We start from the raw sequence: 12582 nt of genomic DNA on the forward strand, positions 1-12582 counted from the left end.
GGGGGAAGCCCCGGGGCGGGCGGGGCGCGGGGCCGGGACCCGCGGGGGGCGCGGGCAGAGGGGCAGAGCCCGGCGGGGGTCGGCGCTGGCACCGCAGCCGCCTCGGCCACACTCGCAGTGGAGCGCAGGCTCCCTGTGCCCGGCGTCGTCCGTGCCTTGCCCGGCGGGCTGCGCTTCGCTCGGCGGCTCCTTCGCTCCACTGGTGGAACCATGGTGCGCCCTGCGTGCGGGGATAGCGCCGGCAGTGCGGGCGGCGCGGGGCGATCACAGAATCAGTTAGGTTGGAAAAGACGTCTGAGATCATAGAGTCCAACCTTTGACCAAACACCACCTTGTCAACCAGACCATGGCACTGAGCACCACGTCGTCTTTTCTTTAACACCTCCAGGGATGGTGACTCCACCACCTCCCTGAGCAGTCCATTCGGATATCTGATCACCCTTTCTGTGAAGATTTTCTTCCTAATGCCCAACCTAAACATCCCCTAGCACAGCTTAACACTATGTCGTCCCATGTCCAGTTGCCTGGGAGGAGAGGCTGATCCCCATGGCTCCTTTCATGCACAAGTTGATGGCACTGGTGCCCCATGCACGGAGCCTCCTGTAGCTGTCACACGTGTGCGTAGGCGTCACCTTCCATTGCAAGCCACGCTTCCACCGTGGCTCTTGTCCGCAAGCTTCTCATACTATCGTGGAAGTTAATGCTATATAGTTTAGATTTAAAACATCGTTCAACCCTTCCATGTGAAATTCAACTCATCTTGCCCTTCGGTATAAAACCCAGCTGATGCTGCCGTGCCCTCGCTTTTGTCACTGTCTCTGTAGTAGTTGCTGTTGTGGTAGGAGTAAAAGATCAGGGCTCCTTCACAAGATACTGCACAGCATGTAACTAACTGTAGGTCCTTTTTAAGGCAGAGACATACATTAGTGTTTACTTTCATGCATGGCAAGTTCTGTCACTGACTGTTTACATAAATTAAGCATATTTAGCATGTCCTAAACACAACATTGCAGAAAGCAGATGGATACAGCAAGGAGGTGAAAGGAAGGCAAAATAATGACATATATAAAAAAGAGTAAATTACGCCGTGCCTGTTTTTAACTATCTGCTCATTATTTCAGAAGGAAAGATAAAAGCATGAAGGTTGTGTAATAAGTGATAGATGGAAATAATTCTTCGTTTACTGTTGAAATGCCCGAAGAATGAAATTATAACACAGGCTGATGTGCACAAATGTACAGGAAGTGACAGTATTTTCAGTTTGCTAATGTAGACAACTGAATTCATAAGTTGTCTTCGTGTGATTGGAAATATGGACCAATTTTTCTCCCAGAATTACTTTTTTTGTGTAAGGCAGCAATTTTATGATTTTATGCTTTTTTTTTTTTTTAATTTCTCAGTGCGCCCCTGTCTTCAGTTCATGTTTTTATTTTCTAGATGTGTAAAAATACAGCCTGAAAATGCTAAAAATTTAGTTACATTCCAGGCTTAGCAGAAAGAAACATGACGTGATACACTTCACTGGGTATCTCTGAAATTCATGTTTTATTTGTTCTGATTAATTTAAATTATTTTCTGTCATCTTCATATTTTGCTACCTCATTGCTTTCTTGGCCTGCCAGATCATTAATAATCATCTCTAGCAGGAAAGTTAGAGTGCTGTAACATCTGCTTCTAAGTTTTAACCACATTGTTCCCTCATATTTTCTGTCTCTTGCTCAGTTCTTTGTAAGTTTGTCTCTTACCATCACAGTCCAACATTAATTCTGTGTGACCTATTTTGATTTTGTCCATATTGCAGTTACTGCATGACTTCATCTCATCTTCGTAACTCTTCTAGTGGCAGCAGCATAGCTATGGGAGTGCAGAGCTCTATGGTGGCTCTAAACCCAGGTATTTACTTGGTGTCTTAGTTGGGTTTTGCTATCTTCTTCCACAGCTGCCCAGGTAGCAATATCTCAGGCAGCTGGTAGAAAGCTACCTTAGGCTTGAATTTCTGCTGGCTGACTGGGACTTAGAGATGATACCCCTTTCCTTGTCATTCATTCAGGGTCATCTTTGGCAAAAAGCTGAACATTTGCTTACCCTCAAAAAGCAGAAATTATAGGTTGAATTTTTTAAAAAGTGGCTAAAACACATTTAAATAGGACTTTCTATGTCATAGTATGTTTTATCTAATTCAGTGGCATAATTCCCATCAGCTACAAAAAAGGTGTAGATTAAGCAGAAGATAGTATGTAGTGTGTTTTCATGTAAGACTTCCCCTGTCTACATTTAGGTAATTCCATCTCAAATCAGCTTACTTAGACTGTGTTTTCAAAGGCATTTGAAAACATGATGTTCATCCAAAAAAAGAGGTACTCTACAGTATTATTCTAGAAAACTGACTAAATTTTACATGTACTACAACACAGAAACAATGCAATACAAAATCCCATTTGAAAAGCTTATATACATATAAAACCTCTCCACTTGTATTATTAGTGCTTTGTCAAAAATGGCCCTGGTGTAGATCAACAATTTAATAAGGGTTACCTCTGATTCCATTCATGAGGTTATCACTGGAAAGGTAATGACATTACCAGTGAGTGTGCTTTTATGACATCTTACACTGTGCTGTCCTACACTGCATGCAATTCCTGAGGGCTTTTGTAAGCTGGGTGTAAAAGTTTACCAGTTCAGATCACTGGCATTTTCAGCCTCTTAGCATTCACTTTTTATCTATGCAAATGATATTGTATTTTAGACTGTGGAAAATTACATTCACTACACTTGCTTCTCAAGATAGATAATGGTAGAATTTTCCATTTTCTTGCTATACAGTTCTTTGGATTCTTCCAATGAAACTAATTGTTGCCAACTAATTGTTACGACTTCAGATGATTTTTTAATCTAAATAACATGATGCTCATAATGAAGCTACAGCAATGTAAAACAAGTTGGGGTCTGACCCAAAGTTTTCTACTGAAAGTGTATATCTTTTATTTTACCATCAGAATGAACAGTGTAAATATAAGAATTCTTAGCTTATGAATGAATAGCATAACAATGTGGGTAGTTGCTCCTTTTACAGTCTTCCATGGCTTGCATGGGTCTCCTTTAGGCTTTGAATCTCCTAAACGTTCTGCTTATACCTTTGAAAGAAGCCAAGTGAGGCCCCAAGACTCTGATCTTGTCAAGGGAGATAGATAGGCATCTCCAGAGGGAAATTCAAAATCTAATGAAACTGAGGATCCTCATCTCCTTTTTTCTCTCCCTTCTTTGCTCCAGAGTAGAAAATTCAATAATAAAAGATACAGTAGTCTCTGAGAGGACTCACTATCTCAGCAGGTGGCTTACTGGTAATGAGTTGTTGGTTTTGGTTTTTTTTAATTTAGCATGATCTCCTGTTTTGCAGACACCAATTTAAATGCAGAATACCATTCTGGGGTTTGCATTTTCCCCTCTCTTATGCTCAATACTTGCTAAGAATATATTTATGTATATATTTTACGAGAATCAACAGCAGAAAAAATATAATTAGAAGGAATTTGAGTCTATATCTATATCTCTAGCTGTATGCTTTATGTTCTGCCAGGCCTTTTGAAGGAATGATTTCCTTTTTCCCTTCTGTGTTCCCCTGGTGCAGTTTTTGCACACTGAGATGTACTTGTCTGTTAGATGGGGAGCTGAAAGCAGCAATGCGGCTGCAGGGATTGGCAGAAGGGAGCTGCTTCAAGGCTCTGTGATTAAACGAAGCTGCTGCAACACACTGCAGTTAGAAAAGGGTGAGATTCTTGATGCTCAACAGCAAACAATGAGCATGGATGATTTTATCACTTTCAAAATGACTATAGATTGTCTTGCTTCTTTAATGTGCTATATATAATTATATGAAAATGACATTTTTATATGTGTATTATCTTTCACTTTCATCTCTCATTCATTTTTAAAATAATGCCCCTAAGAATATAGATAAAACAAAATGTACTTTACTAAAAAATGCAATTTTTCTTCTTTATGAAATGTATTGATTTCTTATGTGGAGATCACCTTTGTTTGTGTCAAACCAAATAAATTATAAAGACTGAATAGTCTTTTCATTAATGGGAGCATTTATTACTCTTCAATTTCTTAGGCTCATGGAATGAAATGCAAAGAAAATACCATTTATGTAACATCATCTCCAATGTTGTATAATACAGTCACAACTGGGGAGTGTGTGCAATGCCTAACTTTAGATCCTACATTTGATAGCTAAATACTTGTCTATTTGCTTGCATTTCCTTTCATGTCAATGAAAATACAAAGAAGCTGTTATAGGGTGATTCAGGCTGGGAACCTGGCTAGCAAGAGTCAAGAAAACAAATATGTAAGTTCAGGCACCTAAATGAAATGTCTAAAGCTAAATGGCATGAGGCCAAGTTTCATTCTAGTAGGCTGCTTCCCACAGAAGCTGTTCCAGTTGTTCTTCTTAAGTGAGGCATTTGCTCAAGCAGAAATAAAAGGTTGATATTCTGGACCTGAGAAATATAAGCTTCAAGTAAATAATGGGTGTTTAGAAGGATAGGAATGACAAAACTTAGAAGCATTTCATTTTCTGCAAATGTCCTAAACATAGCCTTCCTCTGCCATTTAGCTCAAGGCAGAACTTTTACATACACAAAATAATTCCTGTGAAGTCACGCTGGTCATGTGCTCTTGAGATGTTCCAACAGGGCTTTGTTTGCTTATTTGATCTGCGAGTAATTGTTCTTAGCTAAAATATTATAATGTTGACATGGAAAAATTGGAACACAACTGTAGAAATAATAGCAAATCATGAAATAAAAACAGAGGAAAAAGCCACAAATTGCAGCTAGGTTAGCAGATTTATTAATAATGGAATTCTTAGTTTAAGCAGCACGTATCAAAGCAAACAAGATGCTACCTAACCTTTCTTTTTTGATTATCTTACTCAGCTTGTCATTTGTGTTATTATTTTTATTATTAATGTTTGTCATACAGATCTGTATGATTAATAATACACTTCAGTGCTGTGGTATGAGTGTATTTTCTACGAAAAAATGGTGGGAAGGGTAGATGGAGAATAAGCAGACTGTTTACTTGCTTATGGACAAAATATACTCACAACTTGGTGGATACATAAGTAGTTTGTGTAATTAAACTGCACTGTGAGACATGATGACTTTGTATAATAGTCTTTATTTCAGAGGTAATACTTTTTAATATGATTTGGTTTGAGAAAACAGCAGTGAATCAGCACTCTTGGACCATAATCGCAAGAGCAGGATGTACTGCTAAGAGTGGAGATGCATCTCAGAAAGTGGGCTACTGGACATAAAATCAGTTCAGAACCAACAGACAGAAAAGAACCATCAGAGAAAATAGATGTTAAACAAAACATTGAAAACTTATTTCATAATTCCCGTTGCAATGAAATCTCTCCATCTCTAATGCTAGGGCATCTTTTTCTGCATCTGTTAACCCCTAACATAAGTCCTCTGCCCACACCTTTCTAATTGCCAACATCTCTATTTGTCAAAATCCTGCTGCTGCTTGTCTCCCCAAAATACAGCCTCCAGTCTTGTAGCAGGTATCAGAGATATCAGCTTAAGAAAATCTTATCAAAAGCAAAGCAGTTACACAATGTTTCTTTTACAAGAACCCCTCTCTTTGTAGTAGTTTCAAGTTAAGGAACATGCAGAGCTGGAGTACACGTTTGGATCACGACGCTTAACAGGTACCGATGAATTACTTAGTAATGAGTTTGTCATTATTAAGGAATTTATATCTGTGATTTCTGTAACTTCCTGTTGAAGTGAGTTCTACATTTAACTAAGTTTTAGATATGTGAAAAAAATATTTACCCATATCATTTGTCTAGAACCCATTTTTCACATTCAGTGGTGAAAAATGTACAGCCACACTAAAACAGAGCTGTGTAATATCAGCATATTAATTTGAAGTAACATTGAAAATGATAATTTATAAATATTTATTAAAATACATAATATAAAAAATATAAGATATTAATACTGAGCTAACTGTACTAATTCTTTTCTATTGGATAAAAAAAAAAAGTTAAGCTTAAAAACAAGTGTTCTGTAGCATATCCTGTCACCATGTATACTTGTTACAGAATTCATGGGCCTTTCCCCAAAGTCAGACCTCAGGGAGCACCTGGGTATTGGTTTATTTATTTGATGTGGGAGGATGAAGAGGGGAAGATGAGGAGTGTTGGTGTTCTCAGAACCAACCTCCTAAAGCTTGATGTGCTTGAAGATCATTTACCTGTGAGAACCATCGTAGATGGTTTAGCCAAACATCAGACTCTGTCTGAAGTGTTTCTTCTTCCCTGGGCCTTCCTGAATAACTCCTATTCCCTTTTGAAGCCCTGTGGGTAGCCCTTATTGTTACATTTCCATCCATTCTGATATTTGCCTCAGGTCCCTGTCTGACCATCCTGCATGACTATTTACTGCTTCATCCCTGGAATGTCCCATGCTCTCTGCTGCACTGAGCAGCCCCTTACCAGGGGTACTTACCCTCTTCCAGAACAGCTGCTTACTCCCAGAGGATGGTTCTACCAAAAAGTAAGAAAGGGTAGCTGCGTATACATTATATTTTAAATTTAATATATGGATTATTGTCTTATGTATGTATCTTATCATGTAAGAGAAAGAGAATTTTAATATTTTTACTTGCTCTTGTGACTTGTTCAGCACTGATGGAAAAGTAAACAAAGCGAAAGGAGGAACAGTCTGGTGTGGCTGTCATAAACAAATAAATATGTAGCAAGACAGAACATTTTAAACAAATGTAGCAGATACTTTACAAAACTGCTGTCTCAAATAAGCATTCTAAACTCCTCTAGTTATATTTATTAGTCTGTGGCTGTCTGAGATATCTGTGTCTCTGGAGGTTATTGAAAAATATTCACATACGTGCTAGGTTATCCAAATTAGGTATAATATAGCAATAATAAATGTTTGCTGTGTGCGTATTTTTCTTTAATTTTCAACATGGCTATTTACTTATTTTTTAAAAAAATTGGTAGTTTATTTCATGTTTTATAGCACTGTACACTGTATGAATAATTTTCCTCCAATTTTCAGACTCTGAATGATCATGATTTTTGTCCCCATAATTATTTTCTATGTTGTATCTAATGTTCTGGTCATCATACTTCAAGTCATTCTCAGGTGCTGTTTTGTTCAATAATGAGCCCATCAGTGTCTGTATTTTGGGAAGTTGTCTCATTTTTGAGGCAAAACTTCAGGAGGAAACACTCCAGAGTGAGAGTCTCCTCCGAAGGGAAAAGGGCTTCCCCTTTTCCTCCGTCAATGAGACAAACGGATCACAAGAAGTGAAAGTGGGAAAAAGAAACCAAACTGTTTATTAACGCAAACAAAACAGGGTAGAACAGGATAAAAAGAACCCCTCAAAATACAACAGATTCCCAGAGAGGGAACAGACCCCCAGGCTCGGGCCAGCCGGGGCCATTCCACGGGCCCGCCGGGGCTGCACCCACAGGCTCCCCGGACCAGCGAGGAGGGAAGGGAGGCAGTGAGGCAAGGGGAATGGAAGGGAAAAAAGAACAAGAAAAAAACCCCAACAGAACCTTTTCCCAGCTAGCTGGAACACAAAAGAAACCCAGAAAAGCAGCACAGCGCTCCTGGCACACTCCCTCCCGAGCCCTGCCCAGACCCCCCAGAGCCCCCGAGCCCTTGGGCTGAGCCGTTCAGCTGCCCCGCACTCAGTGCCGTGGCTCCGCCCCGCAGGTCCATCCGAAAGGCACAGCATCCTTGGGCATTGAGCAGACGGTTAAGGAATAAAGCGGCTTCATAACGTCACCCCAGGACAGAAGTGAACCAAAAATCATTGAGTTAGTTACATTAGTTTGAAATCAACTCACTGTGAAAATAAGATTGCCCCTAGTTCTCTATTATATGATTGCAGGCTGCCGCTAACTGGGAAGTACATTGTAACACAACGCTGTATCACAGCAGGAACAGCAAAAAATTGAAAGCATGTTGAGTTGGATGAATTTTAATAAATCTAGAAACTAATAAAGGCCTTAGACTAGGTATTTTAATTTACCATTATTTACAATGTCTTTTAATCAGATATAACAGGGTCTTGGGAAATGTTGAGTGTACTTTACTTCAGGTAATCATAGAATCAGAGAAAGGTGTGGACTGGAAGGGACCTCACCTCTGCCATGGGAGGACACCTTCCACTAGATGAGGTTGCTCAAAGCCCCATCCAGCCTGGCCTTGAACACCTCCAGGGATGGGAAGAGTCCACAACCTCTCTGGGCAACCTGTTCCAGTGCCTCACCACCAACAGAGCAAAGAATTTCTTGCTTTTAACTAATGCAAACGTGTTCTCTTTCAGTTTAAAGCTACTCCCCCTTGTCCTATCACTACATGCCCTGGTAAAAAGCACCTCTTCAACTCCCTTGTAGGGAGCATCCTTTGGGTACTGGAAGGTGCCCTAAGTTCACTCCAGAGCCTTCTCTTCTCCAAGTTGAACAGCCCCAACTCTCTCAACCTGTCTCCATAGAAGAGGTGCTCCTCTGAGCATCTTCATGGTCTCCTCTGGACTCACTTCAACAGATCTATGTCCTTCTTATGCCCCAGAACTGGACATGGTGCTCCAGGTGGGATCTCACAATAGCAGAATACAGGGTGAGAATCACCTCCTCACCCTGCTGCCCGTGATGTTTTGATGCAGCCCAAGACACATTTGGCTTTCTGGGCTGCAAGTGCACATTCTTGCATCATGTCAAACTTCTCATCCACTAACACCCTCAAGTCCTTCTCCTCAAGGCTGCTCTAAATCCATTCTCCACTCAGCCCATATTTGTGCTTGGGATTGCCCCAAACCAGATACAGGACCTTGCACTTGGCCTTGTTGAACTTCATATGTTTTGCACAGGCCCAGTTCTCAAGCATGTCAGGGCCCCTCTGGATGGCATCCCTTCCCTCCAATGTGTCGATCACACCACACATCCTGGTGTCATTGGCAAACTGGCTGAGGCTGCACTCAATCCCACTGTCCATCTTGCTGACAAAAACATTAAAGAGCAGTGGTCCCAATACTGATCCCTTGGGAACACCACTTGTTCCTCTCCTCCATTGGTGTCCACTTGGACACTGAGCCATTGATGACAGCTCTTATAGTGTGACCATCCATCCAGTTCTACCAAGTGGTCTATCTATAAAATCCACGTGTGCCCAATTTAGAGACACAATATCATGCAGGAAAGAGTCAAATGCTTTGATTTTGCCTGTCCCTTCCTTTCCCCCTGCTCTTTAGAAAAGGGGTTTATGGCTTTCCCTTTCCCAGTCAGTGGGAACTTCACTGGACTGTCACCACTTCTCAAACAAGATGCTTAGCCACTTCAGCCACCAGTTCTCTCCAGATCTGTGGATGCATCTCATCAGATTTTATGGACTTGGGCACCTTCAGGTTCCTTAGACTCAACAGTCCTGAGTTTTTGAGCAGTAATTTGTCTCTCCAGATCAGAAGTATTGGATGAGTAGCTGAAAAATATCTTTATAATAAGCTTGTCATCCCTCACCTTGGGTAATTTAAAAAATAATTTGATAAACAGAATGGTTTACCTGGAATGCTGTTCTAAGTTAGAAGAGCTAGTATCTTCCCAGTTAATAATCTGAGAGTGCAAATAATTTTGAAATAACTAGACAAGAAGAACTGAGTAGATCTGTGAACACAGCAAAGCAATTTAAATCTGTTCTTGTTATTTTACTGTAGTTTGCAATAAATTGTTAGGCTGTATGCACACACACATGGATGTGTATGTGCTCATGTGGCACTCATGGTAAGAGATCCCATCTTCACCTTTCTTCAGTATCTTAATCATGAGCTTTCCAGAAGCTGATTGCAACGTACAATTCCTGTGCTCCTAACTAGTCTTAAGAAGGCACAAGATAGAGGAGGGATGCAGTTCCTCATTCCTTTTGCTCTGAAGAGCTGTCCACTAATAAATGCAGAGCATGTTCTGCTCTCATTTCTGAGTTGAGTGATTCTGCAGGCATACACAATCTGGAAACTCAAGAGGAAGCCTGGGTGGCTCAGCCTAAAGGTTTGTTGGAAGCGTTAGTCTCAGTGAAGATAACGTTTCCCCTTGTGATCCTGCTGAGCTTGCGTACTGGAAAAGTGACAGCTTAACTTTTGGTTAGCAGTCAATAAATGAATGGGGAGGGGAGGGGAGGGGAGGGGAGGGGAGGCGAGGCGAGGCGAGGTGAGGCGAGGCGAGGCGAGGCGAGGCGAGGCGAGGCTCCAGGGACACCTCACTGTGGGCTTCTAGTACTTAAAGGGGACTTATAAAAAAGAGGGAGAGTGACTTTTTACACAGGCAAATAGTGAAAGGACAGGCAAGAACAGTTTTTAAACTAAAAGAGGAAAGATTTTGATTTCGATTTTGATTTCGGTTTTGATTTAAATTAGGAAGAGATACTATACTATGAGGGTGTTGAGGCACTGGTAGATATTGCCAGAGAAGCTGTGAGTTCCCCATCCCTGGAACTGTTCAAGGCCAGGTTGGATGCAGCTCTGAGCAACCTCGTCTAGTAGAAGGTGTCCCCACTCATGGCAGACGGATTGGAACTAGGTGACCTTTTAGGTGTCTTCCAACACAAACCATTCTATTGTTGTATGAAGACATGTCTGTGCTCCATAATGTTATTCCAGACAGACACCTCATCCTGAATGAGTTTACTTAGGTTCCAGCAATAGTATAGTCATGCTAATGCATGCCTGAGTCCAAATTTATTTAGCGCCTGATCCAACAGCTTCCTATATGCAAATTTTTTAAAAGTTCATGACCTCGAATTCTGCAATGCAGTTCATTGCACCATCTTTTCTCACATTATTTTCTCTTCAGCCTTTTCTGAAGCAAGTTTACCAATTTCTTGAATGATTACCATCTAATTGCAGGTACCTTGGCTAAGATTCACTTAGCTGAATTTAGACATTTAGACATTGGAGTAGCCCTCTGCATTTTCATTTAGACACACTGTCTTGCCAGAATAGTCAGTTGAAACAAACAGGCATTTTTAATCTTTTATCTCAGTCTTAATATTTAAATCACTTGATATTTAATGTCAGCCCAGAACTGCTTATTTTTTCCCACTGGCTATAAAGGGAACCTTGAGTGGTTAGCTCAGATGCAGATGTCCTAAATTAGGTTACATGAAAAGCACCCTGTAGTTTTCAGACTGACAAGAAATATTGTTAATTGTAAAAATGGCAGTCCTGGTGCTCAAATCTGTGGGACCTACACCACTGACCCAGTTGTTTCACTGTGGGATTTGCATTAATTTAGATTATATTTCATCTTCTGCAGCCATAATGTATTTTAGAACACATAGGGAGATCCAGTCCATGTGCCAACATTTGAATCTAATAATCTCTTAATCAGTACTCTGGTTTTAATCTTAAATTTTAGATAAACTTAGTAAGAAATGGATAATAGTTGAAATGAAGTTTTACCTATTGGACCTACAGCATGTTGATATTTCAGAAGTTTAGGTGAATATAATTGTACTTAATTTAATCTTTATTATAAAGAGATTGCCATTACTGCAAGTCATTTTACATTTTCTCTGTAGCTGGGGACATATCACCACAAGTCAATGTATCTTTTCAGTCTCAGAGTCTTAGAGGAATCACCACCGAGATGAGAATCTCCCACATTGGACATTTAACTTTTAAATTACAGAAGTGAGGTGATAATTAGCTACACAGTGAAAGGGCCCAGAGTTTACAGCTTTGCTTAGTACCAGAATGATCCCTTTCAGTGGCAATGTCGTAAGAAAGTGGTGGGTTAGGTTTTAATGTCATATGGTGTTCTAGATTATTTGTCTTTACAAAGCAAATGCATTCATGATCCTTAACTCTGATGCCATTTCAAACTAATGAAAGTCCTAGGAAGTGTTTTGTCCCATTTGATTTACTATGAGCAGTACTGTAACTGAGATTCTGTTGCTTCTCTTGAGAAATTTGTCTCATGAGTTCAGAGAATCGTGGAATCACAAAATATGCCAAGCTGTTTAAATGTGGGTTAATGTATATACATAATTTTTGTGTGTATATGCAACTACACACACACACACACATACACATTAAAGCTACATTATTTACTGCCAAATTTAATGTGTTAAATGATTTGTCTTCTTTACAAAATTTGTTTAGAAATTTTTTAATTGACTACTTACCTGCCTCGTAGTTGTTCTTAGGCAGCTGAGTATTTGGAATAGGCCTTCCTATAGGAATTAGCTTTCCTGTGGATTGGTCTCTTTCACCAATTTGTTGATGTTTAACAAAATATCTGAGCTGTTTCACAGATGCTTTAAAGGACATTTGAGCTATTTCATAGATATTTAATCAGCTTTCTTTCCTCATGTTGAGTCTTCTTAATTTCTATCCACGGTTGAAATGGAGGTTTTTTAAAGACTTACTGAAGTGTCATTTTTAATGTATACCTGTGTTTACACATAAGAATGCCTCATATAAAATTGTATAAATGTACATGACTGTGATATACAAAAATAGATATGATAATTTCATACA

This window comes from Corvus kubaryi, unplaced genomic scaffold (assembly GCF_017639235.1).
Source record: "Corvus kubaryi isolate FWS band 111438036 unplaced genomic scaffold, C.kubaryi_AGA036_p1.0 37354, whole genome shotgun sequence".
Classification (NCBI taxonomy): domain Eukaryota; kingdom Metazoa; phylum Chordata; class Aves; order Passeriformes; family Corvidae; genus Corvus; species Corvus kubaryi.